The sequence below is a fragment of the Leuresthes tenuis genome, unplaced genomic scaffold, assembly GCF_036924035.1.
Source record: "Leuresthes tenuis unplaced genomic scaffold, fLeuTen1.0.hap1 SCAF_16, whole genome shotgun sequence".
In the NCBI taxonomy this organism is placed as follows: domain Eukaryota; kingdom Metazoa; phylum Chordata; class Actinopteri; order Atheriniformes; family Atherinopsidae; genus Leuresthes; species Leuresthes tenuis.
The window spans coordinates 32,840,617-32,866,145 of NW_027325370.1; positions in this window are offsets into that span (position 1 = coordinate 32,840,617).

Sequence of the window (25,529 nt, forward strand, 5' to 3'; positions counted from 1 at the left end):
CAAGATGGCCGCTGGCACTTCCGTGAAGTCTGACGTCAGTCAAGTTTCATTCAATATATTCAGAGTTTCATTCCATATATTCAAGGTTCATTCAATATATTCAGAGTTTCATTCAATATATTCAAAGTTTCATTCCATATATTCAAGGTTCATTCAATATATTCAGAGTTTCATTCCATATATTCAAGGTTCATTCAATATATTCAGAGTTTCATTCCATATATTCAGAGTTTCATTCCATATATTCAAGGTTCATTCCATATATTCAAGGTTCATTCAATATATTCAGAGTTTCATTCAATATATTCAGAGTTTCATTCAATATATTCAGAGTTTCATTCCATATATTCAAGGTTCATTCCATATATTCAGAGTTTCATTCCATATATTCAAGGTTCATTCAATATATTCAAAGTTTCATTCCATATATTCAAAGATTAATTTCCTGAACGGCATGCCATAATATATATATATATATATATATATATATATATAACGGGAGCGAACAGGGCATTGACAGTACAGCCTCTAAATAAGGCAAAATCTGTCTTTATTTCACCAATACTTTAAGATGAATGAACGCGTACTATTGCACTGTTAGCTCATAGCTGCCATGTTTTTGTTATTGGCGGCTATCGGGGGAAATTATAAAGGGCTTTCTACACACTCATTTACTGGGATGACGTCATCAAAGCCCACCGCTGCAGCACAGCTCATTCCCGAACTTCCCCTTTAAAACTTTCCTTTTTGATGAAGCTTACTGTTAGGGATGGCTCAGGTGATCCTGAAACATCCCACAGTTAAGGTGCTATAGGTTTAGACTGCTGGAGGATCTCATCTGTCACACCTTTCCTCACTTTGCTTTCTTTTTTACCTCCATTTAATTTCTCAAATGATATTATGCGCATGTGACATTACTGTGGTCATTAAATTGTTTCCCTGTTCCAACAGGTATCCTTTGAATGGTGTTGTGGTGTTTTTCACCCCTCTTTTCTGTCCTCTCAAACCCTAACTGGTTGAGATGGATGGCCACCCTTCCTGAGTCTGTTTCGTTCTGTTAAAACAGAGTTGTTCCTTTCCACAGTCGCCTCAGGCATGTTCAGGATGGGGGATTGGACTGAAGACAAGTTTCGGTGCAATCCGTTGGTTTCCTTAGCTAGGATATTGTTTTTGAATTTACTCTATATGAATTAATTGGATTATTTTTAAATTAATTGATTGGATTTGATTGGATTATGATTACCTGTGATGGACTGGCGACCTGTCCAGGGTGTACCCCGCCTTTCGCCCGATGACTGCTGGGATAGGCTCCAGCCCACCCGCTACCCGACCGACGAATTGACGGTATACAAAATGGATGGATGGATGGATTATGATTACAATGGCTTTAATTGGACTATATTATCTAAGTGCCTTGAGATGACATTTGTTGTAATTTGGCGCTACATAAATAAAACTGAAAAAGACTTGAGACTTGACTTGGACTTGGAGTTTGGGGGCAGACGTAATGGCCCCAAACTTTAACTTTGTTTCCTGTGTGGTACCAAATTTGCTGCACTTCGGTTTCACTTCATTTTCAGCTATTTGGTTAGGGTTTAGGTAAACATTGTTATTGTTATGGGTAAAACCTATACTTAATCATTGTTTAACACAAATTTGTTGACATCTTCCCCACAACAGAGAAAACATTGGAGAACATGAAGCTATGGTTCCAGTCACAGAGAACAGTCACACTCTCCACAAAGCTCTCCGCCTCTGCCATGTTGTTGGTTGTATCCATGCTTGCACACCTAGCACTGCCATAAATGACTCTTTGAGGGTGACGGAAAAATGCCACCACAAAGTAGTAGCATTGCTGCAGTTACATTTAGCCTTCATTCATTGTTCATACAACGTGTACCAACGTATAATTTTATTTTTTTTAAAAACAATATGAATAATAGAGGGCTATATCATATGGTAGACATTTTTATATCGCACTACAATATATATCGTAATATCGCACAGCACTATAAAACATGCTCAGTTTTCAAACATGACACCAAATTGGATCCAGCTGTATGTGTTCGGGACAGAACAGATACTGAATATCAAAGTGGGCTACACAAAGAACCATGAAGATTACAGCAGAACATCTCTGTTTTAAATCTGCAATTGTGCATTTGTTTGGGTGAGTGACTGTGTTTCTGAGTGGTTGTCGAAGCAACAAATTAATACATTCATATGTCTTGTATGTTGTATTGAGTTATGTTTTTGAGGAGTTTTATACTTGCTGGTGACCTCAGATACCCTACTTATTGTTCCAAAGAGCAGAAAAAAGTAATTTTTCCATAATGTCACATCTGATCTCTTGTATTTTTGCTTTCTAAACCCCTTAGCAGCTTAGTGAATAAGTCACTTAATTTATAGAGAATCCACCAACATGCATCAGCACAAATTGCTGCATGTATGTTTAATTAAAAAATTAGGTAGTACTTTATATGATATCAATAACTGTATTATTCTATAATTTAAGAGTACAAGTACACAGCTTCTTATCTTGATATATTCTGCTTTTGCACATTTATCCTTTTACATGAATCTCCAAAGGCCACGGGATTTTGCATCACATACAGGTACAGTTTATTTAGAAGCAAGTTAAAATGTAATTAATAATCAGAATAATAATAGGAAGAAAGAGTAAAAATAACATGAAGAGTTTTTGTGAAGCATTTGTCTTAACAATGTTAAAGATTGCTTTACAAGAAGAGATTAGGTGGGTAAGATCAGATGGATGTTCCCAAATATACAAAAAAAGAATTTATTATAAACATACCAGATTTGCCAATATTTGTCACTAAGAGGAAAGTTTGAAAGAGAAATGTGAAGGTAATTAAAGATATAGTGCGCCTGAGTTCAGTGCTCAAATAGTTTCTGAAGATGGAAGCTCCAGTATCAATGGCCCGATTTTCCTTTGTCATAAACTGTGATCTGGAAATAGTGAACAGGGCACTTTGCAGATCTCAGTGTTCAGGGGGGACTTATCAGGTCAAGTCTGATATGTATTTTGGGCAAGGCAATTTATGGCTTTAAAGGTGAGCACTAAGATTTCAAGATCAATATGAGTATTAACAGGGAGAAAGTGCAGGGAGGAAAGTACAGGGATGATATGTTTGTGCCTTTTTGTCTCAATAATGAATCTAACTATAGCCTTTTGACTGAACTAAAGATGATGGAGGGAGCCCTGACTAAAACCTCAATATAGTGCTTTACATTAGTCAAAGTGAAAGTAGAAAAAAGCATGCAAAACATTTAATTCAGCAGTGGAAAGAAATGACTGATTATTGAGTCTTAAGTTGGGGGGAAAAAAAACAAGACCGAATATGTTTGACATGAGTATCAAAACTAATGTTAGAACCAAATATTAATATTAAACAGAATATTAAAATCAACAGGACTGAAATAATCTGGTGGAGCAGACTGAAGGACTCCAGATTTAGAAGAACTTCATAGTTGTAATTTATAATTGGGGAATGCAAGGTAGTCCTTCTTTTCTGACATAATCACCATGAACAATAACAACGCAAGATCTGCATTCACCGCTGTTGGAAAAATTAACACATCCTGCTTTGCCTGTAGCTCCTGAATTACAATCTACCAAGGTCTTTGCTGACTTTTTCCACAGAAAAAAAAAACATCAATAGATACATCGGCAAACAATGTCTACATCTACTGTGAATGCCCCCAGGAATGTCCCACTGTCCACAAAAAAGGCCGCAAAATATAAGTCTTACATGAATTTTGTTCAATAATAAGGTGCAAAGGGCTGCGACCATGCCCCCATCCAGGGATTAGACGCAGGCAAAAAGGGCCCCAAGACCCAGGCAACCAACAGCTGCCACTCAGCATGAAACCGAGGCAGCCCACTGCAAGAACAACCACATGCCCACCCAGAAGATAGCAGAAGAGGGCCCTAGACAGAGCCTCTCCAACCATGGATCAAAGGTCCCAGGGAACCAGGGGTGAGGTCCACCTGCAAGGTACCAGCTACCCAAGCGTAACTCAAGTGCAGAACCCAGAGCCCCGCAAGGAACAACCCAAAGGGATCAGGGGACAATAAGCCCCAGACCCAGCACCGACCATAGACAACCAAGTACACACACACAGACTTACCCACCTCTCACACAACGCTCAAAACAAAAAAAAATAATGCTCACGTGGATTCAAAGCAGACACTCAGACACACACACAAAGCCACAGGGGGCTGCACGCTATCCACCCATATGTCTGATACCTAGCCCCAGGAAAACTCCCTCCTCCCCCCGAGGTGTAGCACAACAGATATGTCTGGGGCCAGCAGCACTCCAGCGATGCAGTCAACCCAGAACGCCAGCAGGCCAACTCTTTCTCCAACCCCAAGCAGCATCCAGGAAATAGGTGTGTCGGAGTTTCCTCACCCACCCACGCCAGAGGGGAAAATTATGGGATGGTCTGAGTCCAAGACCCGTCACCCCCAGGCCCAGTCATGCAGCACCAACCCACCCATGTGACGGTATGCTCAAGGGCAACACCCCCAACCCCCAACTTTTCTTTCATTCTTGTTCAGAAACTGACGGGAGACACATGATCATTCGTTTTGTATTAACTTATTTCATCTACTGCAGTTTTAAAGCTCTGTCCCCCAAGACTTTGTCTACATAAAAGTCAAATCTAATTTTCCTTCTGTAAGACACTGAAGACATTTCTTACAGTAAATGTCAAGGTTTTTGCAAGAAGACAGAACGGAGGCATGAATCAGGAAAAGGGAGCATTTTGGGTAGTTGACTTTTTAAAATGCAAGTCAATGCAGGCCTGCTTGTTGAAAACACAGACTGCATGTAATTTATAGATGTAGCTATAGTGTTGTCACCCGTTGAAGTTTGGTATTGGGTGTCTTTATTTGGCATTTTTGTAAACATTGTTACTTTATTTGGTCCAAAAGGTGAAGCAGTCACATGAACCTTCACTTTAAAAGAGTAGGTACAAGTAATTACTAATTCAATATTTTTCAGAAGGACCACTACACACTGATCGAAATGGGAGTCAGTTGTTACCACACATGGTTGGAGCAAGTGTCCAGTTGTCCATTTTTGCATTTTAATGCACTTCCTCACTGACTTCATATCACGATTTACGTTCTGTTCCATATCTTGTCTTGTCATTTCCTGTTTTATTTTGAAAAATCACTGACTTTTCCCCTCTCGTTTCAGGTATCTTGCTCTTCCTCCCGTGTCAGGCGTCTGACTGTCTTCCCTGACTCCCCAGTGTTTCCACCTGTTCCCCTTGGTCCCTCATGTGTTCAAATAGTCTGAGTTTCCCTTGTCTTGTGGCAGTATGTTGTCTCCTCTCATGAGCTTCATTACCAGCCTTATCTTGAGCCATAGTTCCACAAGCCTGCAGTGAAGCAATCCTCCTGCAGAGCTATCTTGTTTTGTAATTTATTCTTGTTCATAGTCATAGTTTATTTATTCAAAATGGTATGTTTCATAGCCTTGTTTGTTCCTCCGTTTTTAAGGAGAGATTTTTCGTTGAAACCTTTCATAGTCGCCTCCGTTAAAGGAGTGCTTTAAGTTTATAGTTAAAGTTTCATAGTGTCTCTGTTTTTCGAGTGCATCCTTTGTTTAAATCCGCCTCGTTAGGAGAGCGTCTCTTTGTTTTATGAAATTGTTCATACCGTTTCTGTTTTCCTCCTGAGTTGGAGCGGTTCATGTTTTGTAACTTTCATAGCTGCGCTCATCCTCTGCCATAGTTACTGAGGAGAGCGCTTAGGTTTTCACAGCCTGTTCCTTTACTCTGCTTGGAGATCCTGCCTTGCCTTGCTGTGCTCTGTTATATTAAAAACACTCTTTGCATCTGAAAAGACCCTGCATCTGTGTTCTGAGGCCCTGACACTTCACATCTCAGACCCCTCCTTATACAGATTCTACAGTTGGCATGCAGGCCAAAAAATATAAATTGACCTTAGGAATGAGTGTGTGCGTTCATGGTTTGTGGTTGTTTGTGCCATTTGCCCCTGCACGAGCTGCGCCACCCCAATGGACTTATCTATATCTTGGCATATACACAATATATATATATATATATATAAACAATACGTTCATCTACTCACTGATAACAGTTTGGTGAAAGTCGGCGTCCTTCGGACGCTATTTAGATCCGTCGAGATCCACTTATATTCATATAACGGCAGTGAATGGGGCATAGACAATACAGCCTCTAAATAAGGCATTATTTCAACAATACTTTAAAATGAATGAATGTGTACTATTGCACTGTTAGTTCAGAGCTGCCGTGTTGTTGTTATTGGGGGCCATCTACACACGCATCTACTGGGATGACATCTACGCACACTACCGCAACGTTCACTCACGTTATATGTGTCACGGTTCATGTTCTGTTCCATGTCTTGTCTCGTCATTTCCTGTTTTATTTTGAAAGCACTAACTGTCTCCTCTCGTTTCAGGTATCTTGCCCTTCCTCTCGTGTCAAGCTCTCATTGTCTTCCCTGATTCCCAAGTGTTTCCACCTGTTCCCCTTGGTCCCTCATGTGTTCAAATAGTCTGCGTTTCCCTTGTCTTGTGCCAGTATGTTGTCTCTACACATGACCGTCATTACCAGCCCTTTGTCTTGTTCCTTGAACCACAGTTCCACGAGCCTGCAGTGAGCAATCCTCCTGCAGTGCTATCTTGTGTTTTAATTTATTCTTACCCATAGCCTTAGTTAATTCATTCGACACGGTAAGTTTCATAGCCTTGTTTTTTCGTTGTTTTTTTTTTCGTGATTTTTCGTTGTTACCATTCATAGTTGCCTCTGTTAAAGGAGAGCCTTTAGTTAAAGATATTTCTGTTCATTTAGGGCTGCATGGTGTTTGAGGGCTCTCGCTTTTGTTTTAAAGTAGTAAAAGAGTACATTTTTGCCATTTGTCCCAACTGAGTTCTAACACAGCTCAACCTGGATGATTTCACTCAGACTAACAACTTGATGTATAAATCTGATGCAATTGTGGCATCAGCTTCCAGCTTTATTGTAGCCCATGCGTTATGGAATTTAAAAAGTCCAACTTACCAGATGAAATTGTGTTTATGTGTTTAGTTTTTATCTGCCCCCAAGTCCCTTTCACTCCAGAGGGGTTACATATGGGGGAATGTGACTAATTGTCATACACGCAATTCATAGGCAGCACAGTGATTGGAATGCATGGCTGTGTTAAATGTACCGACACTGATGTGCAACTTACGCAATCAGCAATCTGTTGCCACGCCAGTCTCTTTGATGCTGCCACCGTGTTTTATTTTTCGGTAAGGTTTTGTTTTTCATCTTCGTATTTCTTCAGCATTAATTTCTGCTCCTCACAGAAGTACAGCGTCCTTCCTTCTGCTCTCATGATTGTGATTGGTCTGCTGCCTTGAACCCGCCTCTTTATACGTGCGCGTTCACAGATTCATTATCAGTCTAACTTGGGTTGAGTTAGCAAGTTGATAATCAGCATTGTGTTACCGCTGATCCTGATTGCCATTGTTTTGGATAGGTTTAGCTGGATAGGCTGGGAGTAACCCCGGGTAGGTTAAGCTCCCTTCGTGGTACAAGCAAGCCCAGATCCTGAACCGTGTCGTATGGGCCAGGGGCCTTGAGCTCCCAGAGGCCTCCGTCACTTTTTTTAAAAAAAATAAAATTTTTGTGAGGATAACTCATTGAGTGTGTGATGAGTTACATTTTAATGGAAATATTTGATGTTTTGCTTGTAAACTTTTCTCTAAGTGTCATCATCAATTTGAGGGATTTAGTGACTGGAAACATTCAGAACACATCGGGGACCATGAAATGAGTGAAGAGCATAACCGGGCGCTCACACCAAAAGTGTCTTGAGCGGCCGAGGCGGCCAGCTGCCATTCACTTTCTTCTTTGAATTCTTTGGTCACTTCGGCAGCAGAGGCGGCGGGTAGTGAGCACCCTGAGCGACCACGGCCGCTCAAGCTGCTTTTGGTGTGAGCGTCATAACACAGGGGCAAGGGCATCGAGACTATTGATGTTTCTATGGCAACAGAAATGGAAGCAGCAAGGCAATATTGGAGAGAAGTCCTCAAAAGAGTTGTTGCTGTCATAAAGTTTCTGGGGGAAAGGGGGCTTACATTTAGAGGAGATAGTATGGAGAGAAAATCGACTCAAAACATCTGTGCGTGCATAGCACTTGACGTGTGTGCACACGACTTGATTTATGTGTGTGTAACTTGCTCGAAGTTACAGACAAAACGATCATTTGGAATTCAAAAAGTCTCCTACACACATAAATTGTTAAATACGCACGCACGAATCGCCTGATACACACGCACAAAGCCACAGATCAGGAGGAAGGGTTTTGAGACTGTTTTCACGCCTCCGGGAAGCCTCACAGATTCGTCCGTGCATGGTGCATTTAAGTACTGGTGGAAAGCTGGGTCATCTGGAATTTAATCTGAGTCAAGCGTTATTTATATTGTTCAAATCAGGAACATCTTGTCTCAGAGTTGGAAAAACAGTGATTGGACTGAGTATCAACATCATTAATCTCATTTTTGTAAATTAACTCTCACTAATACTAATTTATTCTAAGTCTCATTCCTGTTTATGAGTTCTGCTATCAAGTGCAATGTGTAAAAAATTTGGAGTTTAATTAATTGGATTTTGATTGGATTACAGTGAATTGGACTAATTGACTTGGATTGTATCTTTGAAGTACCTCGAGATGACATTTGTTCTGATTTGGCACACGCTGGCGTGATCATAGACCTGAGGGTTAAAAAAAAAAAAAAAAAAAAAACACAATTGAATTCAGAGACCAGTATAATGACACTGGCTTGGGCGTGCCTTGAAAATCCTTGTCAACACAATGTGCCACTGTATCCAGAAATATAACCTGAAACTAGAAGCTATATTTAAACTCTGTGTGGAAATGCCACCAAGTTCTCTGGACACAAAGTAAAATGGAAAGAGACAGTGGAAATTTGTACTGTGGTCAGATGAAGGATGTTTCTACTGGGGAAAAAACTGTCTCTACGTGCCATAGATGAGGAAGACCATCCAGGCTGCTAGTACTGAAAGGTGCAAAAAGCCATCATCTGAAGCTCTCGGGGTGCACCAATGCCCAATGCAGGGCTGACTTGCTTTTTGTGTTTAGGTAACATCTGCTTTGTGGGAGGTCTTGTCATTTCAGTAGGACAATGCCAGACTTTTCAACAGCATAGGTTCATAGACAGAGTATGTGTGCTTCACTGGCCTGCTTGCAGTTCAGATCTGTCTGATTGAAAACGTATGATGCATCATCAAGAGGAGAATCAAACAACGATGCCCACTGACTGTTACGCAGCTGAAATCTTGTATTCAGCAATAACTGACACAGATTCCAATGAAAACCTGCAACAATTAGTCATCTGCATTCACAAGAAAGGTTGATGGAACACAATGGTAAACATGCTTCTTACTTTTGAGTGCGTTGGTGCAACAAATTCTACATTTATGTGTAGAAGGTTTAATAAAAATTAAATGATGTTTGGAAATAGTTCCCTTTATACTTGTGTCTATTAGATAAAGGTTCAAATGAATATTATAATTAAGTTTTTAGAATACTTTAACTTTTTCTTTTACCTTCTTTTACCTCTGACAACCTGGTAATTTATTTTAACTCATCTTTTACAAAACATATTCATCAGCCCATTCTAATAGAACAAAAATATATGTTACCCTAAAGGTCCTTGTGTCTGTGCTTCACAGTACATGCGCAAACACACTCACACTAAAATGGTCAGCTCTCACCGGTAGCTCTAATATATAAATGTCAGACCTCAAGTGGAATTAATTTGAAGTGCTCCGCCATCACTGCATGACACACACAAAAGCACACACACATACTCCCCTCTGTGAATGTCTCCAATTACTGAGCAGGTGCACCTGAGCAGGTCTTTAAGAAAAGGTCAATCACCATGTCATGTGTGTTAGTGTGTCTGTTATTTAACGCTTATGAGTGTTTGTGTACCCAAACTGCCCTCAATTTCAGTACCAGTTTTCTATGTTTTCTTTTAATCTACCTCAATGTCAAGCCAATACTAAAGATAGTTAAACAGCTCTGAGGATTGTAGAATTGCTTTAACGCATAGTCACTTTCAATTTGTCACTTTCTACCTCAGTGTCAGGGCTATGAAATAGCATAGAGGATGAAATAGCCAATACACACAAGGTGGAACCCAAAAGCAGACTGACACAGAAATCATGATCCTCAGTAGTCAACAGACATACATGAAAGTGGAAGTTATACTTAACCAGAAACAATTTTTTCTTGTTATTGCAGCTCTTAATGTGTAGATCTCTAGTCACAACTAAGGACTGTTTCCCTTAACCATTTGATTTATTTTTTACATTCCAAACACCAGGGAATGGACAATTTGCCTTACTTGCAATCAGCCTTACCTAACCAAAGTTAAAAATACAATGATAAATAGAGAATATCAACAACTAAAAGGGCACAATTGGTCTCTTTAATGATAATTTGCTTTAATGGTTGCTTAATTAAGATTCTTGAAGCTAAACTATGTTCAGCTTTTAAAGACAGTAGAGGACATGATGGAACTCGTTACCCATATCACTCACAGAGAGAGTTGCTACAATTAAAATGATGGTCCTACCAAAAGTAAACTACTTGTTGTCAATGATCTCCATAAAACCATCTGCTACTTGGTTTAAGTCACTATCTTGGTACATCTCCAACGTTTTGTTGAAAAACAAATAATCACGTATTATTTTAAAAACTCTGCAAAAGACCAAAGGCAGTGACGAGTTAGATTTACCTAATTCTCAGCAGTATTTCTTAGCCAGTAGGTTACAATATATATCAAAATGGTTTAAATCTAGTCCAGAAGATTAACCATGGCTAAATATAGTCTGATAACCTGGAAATCTAGGTCCTGCCACTTATTAGTTTAAACATTAAACATCAAAAATGTTTTAAGAGCATTAGCATCAACACCTCTCTGACAGCCTTGTGGCATCCTGCAAAACAATAAGTTGCTAAACTTTCCTCTATGGAAGAACAAATTAATAAAACATCTTGAGCATATCATCCAGAATGGAAATTTTATTTTATTGGATGTGCTCATAACACAATTTCTAGAATATCAACAACTCTATGATAACTAATTAATACATCTCCAACCAACCAGACCTACAACTCCCTATTAGAGTAGCAGAATTAATAAGCATCAGCACCCCAAAATTGCAATCAAAAATATCTGAATTATTGTCCAAGATAGAAGACACAATTTCTCTACCAACCTCAAAATGGGAGGCAGATCTATTCATCAGTTCTAATCAAAACTTCTAGCCACAAATATGTTTGAACACCTTCGGAATGACTAAGAATCCCAATTTGCAGCATGTACAGTACAAAATTCTTCCAGAACACATTATACAGGACAAAAGTGCCCAAGATGGGTCTTACACACTCAAACATCTGCTCACATTGCACAGATAATACACCTGAAGATTCTGCACACGCTTTGTGGTTTGTGCGCCTGTCCAGAAGTTCTCTGCACTGAGCACAGTTCATATAAAACCCGTACCATATATTTTGCACACACTTAACACAGTTATGTTTCATGTACTTGCTACTGGTGTTGTTACGGCTTGTGTTTTATTTTTCATTTGTTTTTTTTCTGTTTCTCTACCTGCATGTGCTTCTGATGGTTCTGATCTCACCACCTGGTTTCCCCACAGTGTCAGGATGTTTTCTGTTTGGTTTCTACAGATGTAGCAGCTAGTTGTCTGGTTTTGTCTTGTTTTTCCATTGTCTATTCCAATAATTTCTTTCTATCTCTGTCTCATTTCCCTTTCTTTTTCTTTGCTCTCCCTCTTTCCCTGTCACCCCTGTCAGGTTCGGCATTGTTATGTATAAAGTATTGTAACAAAATAAATTCATAAGGAGTACTTGGGAATCAAGGGGAGCTTTACATTCATAAAGCTTCACAAAGCAAATGTATTTGGCATAACACAGTATTCAGATTACAATTATGCTGCCATGATGCTGGACAGCAAAAGGGAAAAACTTTTTTTTTTAATAAATTAATTAAGATTCTTGAAAATTGAGATTCTGCCATTCTAAGCTCTTTTAATGTTACTTTTATCAGGTCCCTATAATTTATTTTATGAAGAACTTTTGACACAACGTACACAGATAATGATATTTTATTTAGTCATTTTTTACTTGACATATATCTTATTATCATGGTTTCATAACTTGACTGACCTGAAGTTACCATGCTTGTTGGTAGCTATTACTGGGGAGCAACCTGTCATACACAAGATGTACTCTAAACAATTAACACAGAAATCCTGCTTTTAGGCCACTGTTTATGCGCCATGTTGTGGATGTGCGTTTCTACATCAATACACACAACATAGGCCATAGTAAGAAGGCTTAAAAACAATTCATCCCTAAATTTTAATATATCCCGTGTAGCATCCAGATATGTCTCAAATAGTCTTACAAAGGTGAATTACTAATATTAGCTGAGTCCCAATTCAGAGGGTGCATCCTTAGGAAGCTGCATTTGCAGCCATAATGTATTACAGCAGTGTGAAAAAGTGTCCCACTTTGAAAGATTATCCCAACCTTCAACAGTCAGTGGGTTTACATGATGAGATAAACTCAGTTATAGCTATAGTTGGGTTATGCTCCTTATCAGAGCGAGGGTAATTATCCTTGGATATATGGTGGTGAATGAATGGAATCACTGGCACAAAGCATGCAATACCGCAGTACGATAGGTGGCGCTGTACCCATTTCAACTATCGCTAATAGAGCCACTTCCGGTTGAAGTCTTCACCACCAACAACAACAAAACTAAGGCTTTCGAGAAAGATGGCGAACGAAGTGCAAGATGAAGCTGCATACCTCTACATTTGTGATGAGCTGGTTATGGCACAAACACAATGCACAACGGCGCATTCTCTATGGCGTTGTTTGTTTCTTTCTGACGGCAGCAACAACAACAGTAATATCGTGTCCCTCGACTTCCGGCTTACGATCGCGGGAAAAAATCTTGAGCATGTTCAGTGGGCATTTGGATTGAGCTATCTCGGGGTCTTAATTCAGTTTTAGAGACAGTCTTATGCTACACACACCAGAAGACTTTGAAAAGACTTAGAAAAGACTCTGAAAGACTATCAGCTCACATCTAAAAACTATTGTTTAGAGTTTTTAGTCCCAGACTAGCCTCAGACTAAAGATTTTACAAAGACTTGTAGGGTCACTATTTACAAGACTACAACTAGATTTTTTTTAGATTTTTCCCATCATGCAATTTTTTTCCCCATCATGCTCAGCAGAAGCCTTACAAAAATGGAGGAGAAGCAGCTTTTAGCCACAGCTGCTCTTGCCTGTGCAGTGGTTTGCAGTGAAAAACCCAACAAAAAGAAGAGAAAACGCCACAGAATATGGGCACGGCTTTGGCTTGTCGCTCGTTCTTCTATGCCCACCGACATGTTTGTTATTGACTGTCTGCTTTCCTGTTTCCAATTTTGTGAGTGCTCATCTATTGGTTGTTCAATCTATTACAAACCCATCCAATAACGTTCTGAAAAATGTGTCAGTGGCAACCTTCAATGAGTTTTTGCATTACTTTATTGAAAAAGTAGCCTCTGTTAGACAGACTATTGGTAATGCAGCTATTGTTACTGACGTGTGTCTTTCTGCTGTCAGTTCTGCTGTGTTTAATGTGTTTGAGCCAGTGTCTCTGTCCCTTCTGCTTGAAGTGGTCCAGGGAATAAGATCCGCCAACTGTCCACTGGACATTATTCCATCCCATATACTTAAACAGGTTTTTAGCACTGTGGGTCCAAGTCTCCTCATATTTATCAATAGTTGCCTCAGCTCAGGGTCTGTTCCAAAAGTGTTCAAGCATGCTGTGGTCAGACCTCGCCTAAAAAAAACCCAACCTTGATCCTACAATTCTGTCAAATTTCAGATCCGTGTCCAATTTATCATTTTTATTGAAAGTTTTAGAAATAGTTGTTCAGAACTCACCACAGTACTGAATCAGCACTACTCAAAGTGCATAATGACATTCTCACTTCCCTTGATGCCAAGAAACCTGTGTTGCTTGTGTAGTTGGACCTGACTGCAGCATTTGATACTGTGGACCACTCCATCTTCCTGGCACATCTGGCCCAACATGTAGGGCTGCAAGGTTCGGTGCTGCAGTGGTTTAGGTCCTACCTCACAGGAAGAACTTTCTCTGTGATGATTGGCAACCTCTCCTCCTCATCAGATACTCTGTTTTCTGGCGTTCCATAGGGGTCCATTTTGGGCCCTGTTTTGTTCTCATTATGTCTCCTGCCATTAGGTTCACTAATTCTAAAGCTCAACATATCCTTTCATCTGTGTGCAGATGATCTACAACTCTATCTGCCCATCGTGTCAAACTCTCCAGATGCCATGGAGTCCATCCACAAATGTCTGAGTGACATTAAAATCTGGCTATCACAAAATTTTCTCTTCCTAAATGAAAACAAGACAGAATGTATTTTGTTTGGCTCATCAAACCTGCCTACTACTACACCTGGTCTTGGTCCACTGGCACCCTACTGTAATAATGTTGTTAAAAATCTGGGAGTGAAATTTGACCCACAAATTAATGCAGTAGTGAAGGCAAGCTTCTTTCAGCTTTGCCTCACTGCAAAAGTTAAGCAGTTTCTGAGCTGCTGTGCCCTGGAAACAGCTATCCATGCCTTTGTTAGCTCAAGGTTAGATTACTGCAATACACTGTATATTGGACTTAGCCAAACATCTCTCCACCGCCTACAACTGGTACAAAATGCTGCTGCCAGGCTCCTAACTAACACTCGTAAACATGACCACATCACACCTGTACTTTACTCCCTCCACTGGCTATCTGTAAAATTTAGGATCCAGATTAAAACCTTGTTATTTGTTTTCAATGGCTTCTACAGTTAATGGCTTTGCACCCCCCTACATAAGTGAAACCCTGAGGCTTCACCAATCTGGCAAAGCTCTCCGCTCTGCTGATCAACATCTACTGGAGGTTCCCTGGTCCAGGTGTAAGCAGTGGGGTGACCGATCTTTCACAGTGGCAGGTCCAAAATCTTGGAATACAATGCCCTCTGATTTACATACCACCACTGACCTACCTCAGTTCAAAGCCAAATTAAAAACTAATAGAATAAACTTATTCACCGTGGCGCTATCAACACATGTAACAGGTTGAATCCATAGTGCGCACAACCACCACTAGGGGCACCATCGTAACACAAAGTAGCAGAAGCTCGTTGAACTGTTTTATGCCCACATCTCTGATGAAAATAGAATCAGAAGTGGAAAACTTGCAGTTAAAAGTCACAGGTGCTTTATATGAACTGAATGTTGAACAACTGCTAAATATTTGCAATGGACTGCAAATATCTGGACTCGGAAAAGAGCAAGTTGCAGACAAAAGTCGAGGCCAGTTAATCGCGCTTGTCTTAAGCCACATTGAAAGAGCTGAGTTAGCTGAGCTACAAGATGAGGGAATGTCTCACTTGCTCAGTATTAAGGACTAGATTAAAAATGCAAAAATGACAGAGCTGGAGCAAGCAGGTGAAAATGAAGAGAGAGAAGATCTGCAAAAAGAGGTAGATGCACTACGGACCACACTTCAAGCAAAAGAGGAAGCTATACATTAGCTAATGAGTAAGAATTTGGGCCTACAAAGCACATCGATACAGAAACGAGCTCCCCAAGATAGCTCCACTTAGTGCAAGGACTTTAAGATATCAGGCTAAATAATGGAGCCTGGACAGAAAGACAATCTCATATTTTCTAGTTTGGTCAGGCAGATTGAGGGTGGACTAAGTAAAGGCTACCATGAAGATGAAATAAGTGACGCAGTAATTCGAGTCATCACACCAGGTCTGCAGTTAAGAAATTACCTGGAAGGCAAAAGTGATCTTGCTCTTCCTGTCCTGTGACGGATCCTAAGGTCTCACTACCAGGAGGAAGGGGCCACTTAACTGTATAAGCAGCTCTCGTCAGAGGCTCAGTCGGGTCTAAAATATGATCCAGCCTTGGTCCAGAGTTTCTTCATGCGACACCATCCTAACAGGTTTACTGAGTGACAACATTAAGAGCGACATGCAGCCCTACCTTCTTCAGCCCACCACATCTGATGAGGTTTTATTGGAGAAAGTGAATGTAGCATGTGCAAATGAAAAGGAATGACAAAATAAAAAGAAACATGCTGTCCCCCACCGAGCAGCCAATGTGAATGCTGTCCACCCCAGTGACACCCCAGCTCCTGTTGAAAAAAAACACTGCCATGCCAGATCTGCTGTCAGAGATTAAAAAGATGCGGTCTGAGATGGTGCTTTTAAAAGACCTGCGAGCTGAGGCGTCACAAATCAGAAAGACCATGCAAAAGTCTACAAGCATGATGCCGCCCACCAGTGGAGTATCTGAGGGCCATTGTCCAGCACCGACCTTCACACGTCACCCTTTGTACCAGCTGGACCCACCTGCTCAGCACTTCTACCCTCAACATTCCCCAGCAGCTAAATGAAATGTAAGCCCTACACCTGTGATAGCATTTATAAACCAGTTGAAATGTGGGAAGAAAATGTCTTATTAGGTGCTTTTTAGACAACAAAAGGGTTGAAGCACTTTGGGTTCACAGGTTCGTGCCATAGATGAGTCATGGAAAGACACTAACTTACCTAAGGTACCACAGAGAAAGGTGAGTGAGCTTATCGACCCGCATGAACCCCTCCATCTTGAAGCAGCCAATGGTACAGATATGCCATATGTGGGTTGGGTTGAGATACCGTTTAAACATACTGCCAGTGACTCTTAATTAATCATACCTGTTCCAGTGCTTAAAGGTTGCCAACAGCAGTGTCCAATCATTGGGTTTAATGTTATCGAGCATTTGGTTTCAGAAAGTATGAAAGATGGGACTAACTCAAAGGAAAAAGAGAAACTTCTTAGAGAAGTTAAATTAGCTTTCCCCCATCTTAAGAAGAACAAAGCGACAACCTTTATAAAAGCAGTTAGTGTGGGACAAACACGTGAGTATAATGTGAAAACAACCAAAGAGAGAGTGACTGCACCCAAACGGAGTTCAGTGTTTATTGAATGTAAAGTGCAGGCTAAGACATTTAAAGAGGAAAATCCACAGTGGTCGGAAGGGCTAGAGTTTTGTGACACATTAGTTTCAGTGTAAAAAGGGTCTATTCCAAAGATTACTGTTAGTGTACAAAACCCTACCAACCATGACATTATACTATCAGGGAGAACTATCATTGGTACTGTGCAGTCAGTGGGTTCTGTCTATCCCGCCAACATCTTTAAGAAAGACCTCCTGTCTGCTGCCGTCAATAAGATCCATGTCAAGGACATCACAGGATGCACCTCCACCAGTGAGCAATGGGACCCTCCTGTTAACCTGTCTCATCTGGATGAAAGTAAAAGAGAGACTGTTCAGCAAATGCTAAGAGAGGAATCAGAGTAATTTTCAAAAACAGATGATGACATAGGATGTGTGGAGAATCCGCAAATGGACATTTTGTTAAAAGTCACAGAGCCAGTTTCGAAAATGTATCTTTCTGTACCAAAGCCACTGTGCAGGGAGATGAAGGATTATTTACAGGACTTGATAGCACAGGGATGAGTAGAAAAGTCAACTTCTTCCTTCTCGTCTCCTGTTGTTTGTGTAAGGAAAAAAGACACAGTTCACTGCGCTTATGTATTGATTACAGAGAACTGAACCGCAAAACACACCCAGACAGACACCCCATACCCCGGGTACAGGACGTGATGGATAACCTGGAGGGGAACACCATCTTCTCGCTACTGGACCAGGGTAAGGCATATCATCAGGGGTTTATGTCCCAAGAGATTAGACATCTAACCACCTTTGTGACCCCCTGGGGCCTTTATGAATGGATTAGAATTCCTTTTGGCCTTTTGAACGCACCAGCTGCATTCCAGCGGTGTATGGAGCAATGCCTGGACGAACTGCGAGATGAAATGTGTTCCTTATCTTGATGACATTCTCGTGTTCAGGACCATGTCGAGGATGTCAGGAGAGTACTGCAACGCCTCAGAGGCAATGGAATAAAACTTAAACCACCAAAGTGTGAATTATTCAAACCCGAGGTGAGGTATCTAGGCAGGATTGTTTGTGCTGAGGGAAGCAAAGTGGACCCATCAGATACAGCAGCAGTGCAGGCCCTGAAAAGCAAGCAGCCAGGTACTGTTGGTGAGCTCAGAGCATTACTTGGACTGTTAAGCCACTATAGACAATACATCAAAGATTTCTCTTGCATTACTTGTCCCCTGTATGACTTGCTTAAAGCTCCTTTGAAAACAGAGACTCAGCAACACACAAGAAAGAGGACAAAGAGACAGAATAACGCTGTGCCCTCAAGTACTCCTATTCAGTGGAGTGGTATACATCAGTCAGTTCAGCCTCCTGTTCTGGGTTTTCCAGATTTTACATAGCCCTTTATCTTACATACAGATGCCTCTAACCAGGGATTAGGAGCTGTATTGTATCAAAGGCAAAATGGCAAACTCTGGGTAATAGCATATGGTTCCCATGTTAACTGCAGCTGAGAAAAATTACAACTTACACTCTGGCAAGTTGGAATTTCTAGCTCTTAAATGGGCAATTACAGAAAAGTTCCATGATTACTTGTACTATGCACCATTTTTCACTGTGTTTAGCAACAACAATCCACTTACTTACGTTTTGTCGACAACAAATTTGAATGCTACAAGGTGTAGATGGGTTGCAGAACTTGATTTCCATTTTACTGTGAAGTATCGCCCTGGTAGAGAGAACATAGATGCAGACAGTCTGTCTAGAATGCCATTAGACATGGAGACTTATATGAAGAAATGTTCAAAAGAAATGTCATATGATGTTGGGGGTGCAGCTACACAGACCATTGACCATCAGGACAAGTCGAGTGCAGCTTGGTCTATGGGTATTTCAGCCAAGTGTGCCACAGTGTCAGTGACCATGCCCATAGCTCCACTTACTGTAGAACAGCTCAAACTAGACCAAGAGACTGATTCTGTTATTGGTCTGATTATACAATATAAACTGGCAGAGAGAAAACCTTCTGGTTCAGAATTTAAACAGCTGTGTCCGCAAGTTGTATGTCTTGTTAGAGAATGGGACAAGTTGCAGTTTGATGAGGTGTTTTATGTAGACAAACAACAATCAGAAAGCAATTTGTGCTACCTGAGAAGCACAGGTCCACAGTGTTAAAAGAACTGCATGATGAAATGGGTCACCATGGTGTGGAAAGGACTACTTCTCTGGTACAGGACAGTTTTTACTGGTCCTTCATGCAAACAGAAATAGAGGACTATGTAAAGAGGAAGTGTGTGTGTCTTAAAAACAAGAGACCAAGCCACGAGACTAAAGCCCCGCTTACAAACATAGTTACGTCTCAGCATTTTGAACTTGTTTCAGCTGACTTTTTACACTTGGATAAATGTAAGGGTGGTTATGAGTATGTACTTGTTATTGTTGACCATTTTACACATTTTGCCCAGGCTTATGCCACTACAAACAAGTCTGGTAAAACAGCGGCGCACAAAATCTTTAATGACTATGCCTTGAAGTTTGGCTTACCCTAGAGACTTCACCATGATCAAGGTGGTGAATTTGAGAAGTCCATATCACCCACAAGGACATGGGCAAGTTGAGCGGTTTAACCGGACGTTGATCCAGATGTTAAAAGCACTCACTGAGAAACAGAAGAGTAACTGGAAAGATTCACTAAACAAACTGATCTATGCCTATAATGGTACTAAAAGTGAAGTGACAGGGTTTTCTCCATTTTAGTTACTTTACGGTCGGTCACCACGGTTACCAGTGGACATGTTGTTTAGTTTATCCCCAAGCAGAGAGCGTAATCTCCTACTGCCATGTGACCATTTGCCCTTACCGGAGGCTCAAGCCAAAAGCCTAAATCAGTCTGAATAAGAGATGAACAATTAAGGTGTCTATTGATTTATTTCCCAGTTGTAAGAAAGGTCTTTCAGTTGTACAGTAAGCATGACAGTCTGCAGAGTGAGAGACAAAGGTTGCATCTGCTGAGAGTCATTTATACACAAGTTGCTTGGCAAGACAACAGTGGTCAATATACAACAGATCTTGACAGTTAGCGTGAGAAGAAGTGTTGCTCACAGTGTTCTTTGTTGAGCTGAGACAATAACTTAATATCATGAACAACTTTCAAAGAAATATATACAACTTTCCCACGACATACCTCATCTTATTTAAACTTTTATTTGTTATATAAATATATATTCTAATAATAATCATAAAACAAAATTTGATTGATCTATTTTTATTAATTTTCTATTTTAGAATTTAAATTTTCATATGTAAGCTATTAAGGCTTTTGTTTTTTTCTCTGGTGGCTAATTCATGCATAATTTTGAATAATTGGCATGTAATACTCAGAAACAAGCCCATATATACTTAGTTATATACTTAGTTATGTACTTAATTAGTGATCCGACTCACCTGTGCTGGACTGATTATCTCCTGCTAAAAAACCTGGGTCAACTCTCCAGGTGGTGCCAGTTTGTCTGTGTTGAAGTGAAGATTGACGCCAGTAACATGTGTGCTGTTTTTATCTCCAGGAATTACCAGTTTCTGTACCTTTGTCATCCAGCCTCTTGGATTGTTTGGAGATCTGGGATATTGGAACCCAGGACTACTCACCTGTTTTATGGAATCAGATCTAGCCAGCAGCTTGTCAGCCTCTGTAACCAAATCACTTGCCACTCTGCACTTGAGAAGAGAGCATTACATGCTCCAATAAAAAACCCTCCCGGTCAGTAAGAACCTTTTGCTGTATAACTATTAGACCAATTTAAGACCTACCTGTGCTCACATGGCTGGCTTCCCAGCCACAGACCTGAATTTACAGCCCCTGAGAAAGAATCTGCAATCTTATTGGATTTCTACTCATTCTTGTTTCAGTTGTAAAAATACTTACTCCTGATTGTCAGCGTATGTGTCGGGATCCTGTATAGTTGATTGACAAGGATGTAGTCTTTAACTTTAACTTACTAACAGACATGACCTTTGGGACTCAGTGTTATAAAATGTATTCTCCAAAGCTAATAGACTAATGAAGCATTGTTATGTAGTTAAATAATCCTAAACAGTATTCCCCCCAAACCCCCACCCCCCGGCATCAACCTCCTAAGTGGCCACAAAACCTTGCATGATGAGCCAGGCCAGATGAGGAAACGGCTAGACTCCACCAAGGCACGGCTGCCGGCCCCGATCGCATCACCCCCAGGGTCCTAAAGTCCTGTGCTGTCTAGCATCCTGCAACACCTTTCCAACTTGGACTCGTTGCAGGAAAGAGTGTCGGCACTTTGGGAAAACATCCTGTTCAGTTCCAGTACCCCATCTGGCCTCAATTACTTCAGATCAGTTGCACTTACTTCACATGTCATGAAGGTTCCAGTTCTGGTCCACCTTTGATTCTACAGATCAGAGACTCGGAGACCTTCTCTGGATGCTCTTCAGTTTGCCTAGTAGCCTAATGTGGGTGTGGATGATGCTGTCATCTACGTGCTGCGTAGAGATGGCACTGTGAGAATGTCTTTTTTTTTTTTCAATTTTCTAGTGCCTTCAATAGCCTCAAACCCTGCTCCCTGTCTGATGTGGTGGTCAGTAATATAGGTGCATCACAGGGGACTCTCCTGTCTTTATTCCTGTCCACTCAGTGCATCTCAGATTTTCAGCACAACTCTAAGTCTGTTCACCCTGTTCTCTGATGACTCTTCGGTGGTGGGACGTATTAGAGATGGACTGGAGTCAGAGAACAGAGGACTGGTGGACAACTTTGTGGAGTGGTCCTGCAAAATGTCACCAAGACTGAGGAGATGATTGACTTCAGCAGAAACGGATCTTGGGCCAAACTCATTAACATAATGTGAGGAGATTGTAGAGCACTACGAGAACTTAGGTGTGCACCTGAACAACATACTGGACTGGAGGACCAATATGGACCCTATAAACAAAAAGGAGATAAGCAGACTTTATTTCCTGAGAAAGCTCAGAACTTTCAATGTGTGCATCAAAATACTGGAGATCTACCAGTTTGTGATAGCAAGTGCTATCTACTGTGCTATGGTCTGCCAGGGGAACAGCATTGCTAGAGATACCAACGGGCTTAATAAACTGATCCATAAGGCCGGCAGAACCATGAGACAGAAATTAGAGATGTTTGAATCTTTTGCGTCGCCATCCTTATGTAATTTACTAATCTTGGGACCTACTAAATACAGTTCTGTTATTTGTTCTTTAACTTTATCTATCCATCCACCATTTTGTATGGCGATCTGGTGTTGGTTCTTGCTATGTTTCAGCAGTAAAGCCAGCTTCACGATGTGGTTGATTATAAACCACATGAACTTTGAAAATAAATGCTTTCTTATGTGGCTGCTAGATGGGTTTTTTTTCTTTTTCTTCAGATAAAGCCCCATGCCTCCAGAAACCAATACGCCTATCTATAAGTGAATAGATTATATTATATTATATATATACAGAATGCTGTCTAACTTAGCATATTGATAACTTGGGATAAATTGAGTTTATATCCCTTTAAACAAAAAAAAATCAGCTCTGGCAACAATGATTTCAAACAGCAAAATAAAACCTTTAAATCAAAGCTACATATGTAAAAGCATAAAGTTAACTTCTGAGGGAAGATGATATCTGTTCTGTCAAATGTGATTTAAATTTTCAATTTAGAAAGTTTGAACAATGAAATAATTTATGATCTAATTTTCCTGGGGCTCAGCAGAAGCTTGATCAACATCTGAGCTCCTCATTATTATCAAACATTCTTTCTCAGAGGTTCGTTGTGGGTATATCACCCACATACTGATTCAAAGTCACTCTTACTCTATGTGAGTGTTGTGTTCTTTGATGCTGCAGTGGAGCAGTGATTGAATTGCATGTCCACTGAGTGCAGGAGAGCAATTACATCTGTCAAACTGATGTTTTAACTAAGCATGTACAGGGAAATGATGTTCTTCAAGGCTGAGCCGGGAAAGTTCGCAGAGGAAATGAATGAATTACAGTGAGCATATCTTCATAATTGCATTTCTGTTATTTCCACAGAGACTTTTATTTACCATGGCTCCTCCCAAAATAACACAAATAAACATGTTGATCATGTTTTCATCATTGCGTCTCACTCATTCAGCGAAGGAAAGCTTTGATGTTAACATCTGACATGTTTCACTAATACCAACCTAGTTGTTGGAGTTATTTTTGCTTTTGTTCAGTTTTCTTTGTTTGTTTTTTTTACTTTATGTTATCTGCTGGTGCTGATGTGTAAGCATTTTATACTTTAGTCCTTATGGATATGGAATATCAACCCCATCTCCTGCTCAATACTTTAATTCTATCCACTTTCTTTTTTACCTACAATGGTCCCAATTTAATCATGCAATTTATCCTCAACTGTTCAGCTTGCAACCCTGTCCTAATCATTATTGTGATAATTATTACAGACATTCTCTTAATGGTGTCCTGAGATTTAGTCATAACAAAAAAAAACATCTTATCATGCTACCTTATGGTGAACAAAACACGAGAGTTTGAACAATCAACATCCTATCCTGGTGGATTACATGGATGACAACAAGAACGGTGTGTTACTTCATCACCATTTCTAGATTACATGAATAAACAGCATACTTATTATTATTATCGTTATTGGATTTAAAGAACATGTTCTAAATCAGTATCTGATAGGTAACAAAGAAACAACATTTGTTTGTTTATCACCACATCATCTGGCTTCGGTGACTGTTTTCTCTCTCCGAATTAAACCATGATGTCATTTCTTTGGGATGTAACAAGTATAATCACTCTCTACAATGAGTGCAATAAAACCCATTGAAATGCATCATGATGTTTTAGAGAAGGCTCTTCTCTGTATCCAGGTCTTCACAAGCTTAACCCCAACCCAGCAGCTGAGTCCTGTCATGAAGTGTTGGTTATGATATAGGAGGTGATAATCAGCCATTATGGTCACAGTTGTTCCATCCTATACCTTTTTGTAGGTTGGGTCAACTTTTACATGAAGCAACACTTCCATCTAGTGGAATAATGTTAGACAACACAAATTAACTTAGACATTATGTTGGTTCTCTCTCAAAACCAGTTTTGATGTATCAGTTTGGCAAGACAACATGTAACTACCCTGCTTATTAGTAAATTAAGTTCCGTGACTTTACATGGATCATTCTATATTTCAAAGTCACTTGTTATTTAATCTAACGGAACAAAAAAGATGGAAAGACGGCTCCAAAATATCATTACTTTTACTGCTAAGACAGAAAGGTATAGGGAGAGCGAGAGAGAGAGAGAAAGAAAGAGAGACACTTCTAAACAGCTTCACTTTGTGTTTGTTTTCTAAAAAACAGATTTTTCAATAAATAAAAACACACATGTACACAAGTAATAAAAAACATTTGCGTACATACACACATAAACATACACAAAAAAAAACATACACAAACACATCATAACCTTAGCACATCCCCAAACAACAGGTCATCATCTTCCACCTGACACAGCACACCCTGGTAACACCACATGTTCCTAAATGAGTCCAAGTCTCCTGAGATCTTACTGAAGCTGAAGTCCAGTCTGATCAGCTCCACACACACACAGGAACAGGAGAGATGGTCTCTCCACCCTCCTCTTTCTGCTCACATACACTGCCATCTTGGCTTGACCCAACACAAAGTTCAGGAGCTGGCTCTTCTCTTTCTCCTGGCGAGAGTATTGAGAGATGGCGACATGGTGAGGATCTGACAAAGACTGAAAGAAACTTGGAGACTAAATACTGTGGAGAGAGTGATTAGTGATACAGCTGAAGGGAATTAACACAGGCGACGGGAGTGGAACTGGTAACTGACAGGAGGGAACTGAGGAAAACAGGAAATGGCAAGACTAAACTAAACAACCAGAAAAATACAAAATAACACGGATCATGACAGAGACCCCCCTCAAAAGTTGGCTTCCCTGGCGGACGACCAGACATCCAGTGAAGAAGGAGCCAGAGATGGTCTGGCGGACGACCAGACATCCAGCGACGTGGGACCTGGAGACAGTCTGGTGGATGAGGAGACAAATGGAGACACAAAAGCAGGAGCAAAAATGGCAGTTACCTGTTCAGACTCCGGCCCAGCAATCTCCAATGTCGCTGTATGATGCACCATTCTCGCCTGCTCCCAGAGCTCCGCCAAACTCATCACTGCCGTGAACAGCTCCTGCAGCGTCAAATCTGCTCCCAGCTCCGAGTTCGCCTTTGGGTCTACCTGAGGGAGATCTGCAAGGAAGCTGCTGTGCACATCTGGATTATTCACTGTTAAAGAGGGTTCTATAGAAACCGACAGCAAACTTTCTGATCTCAGACAAGTCTGAGACCTCAGA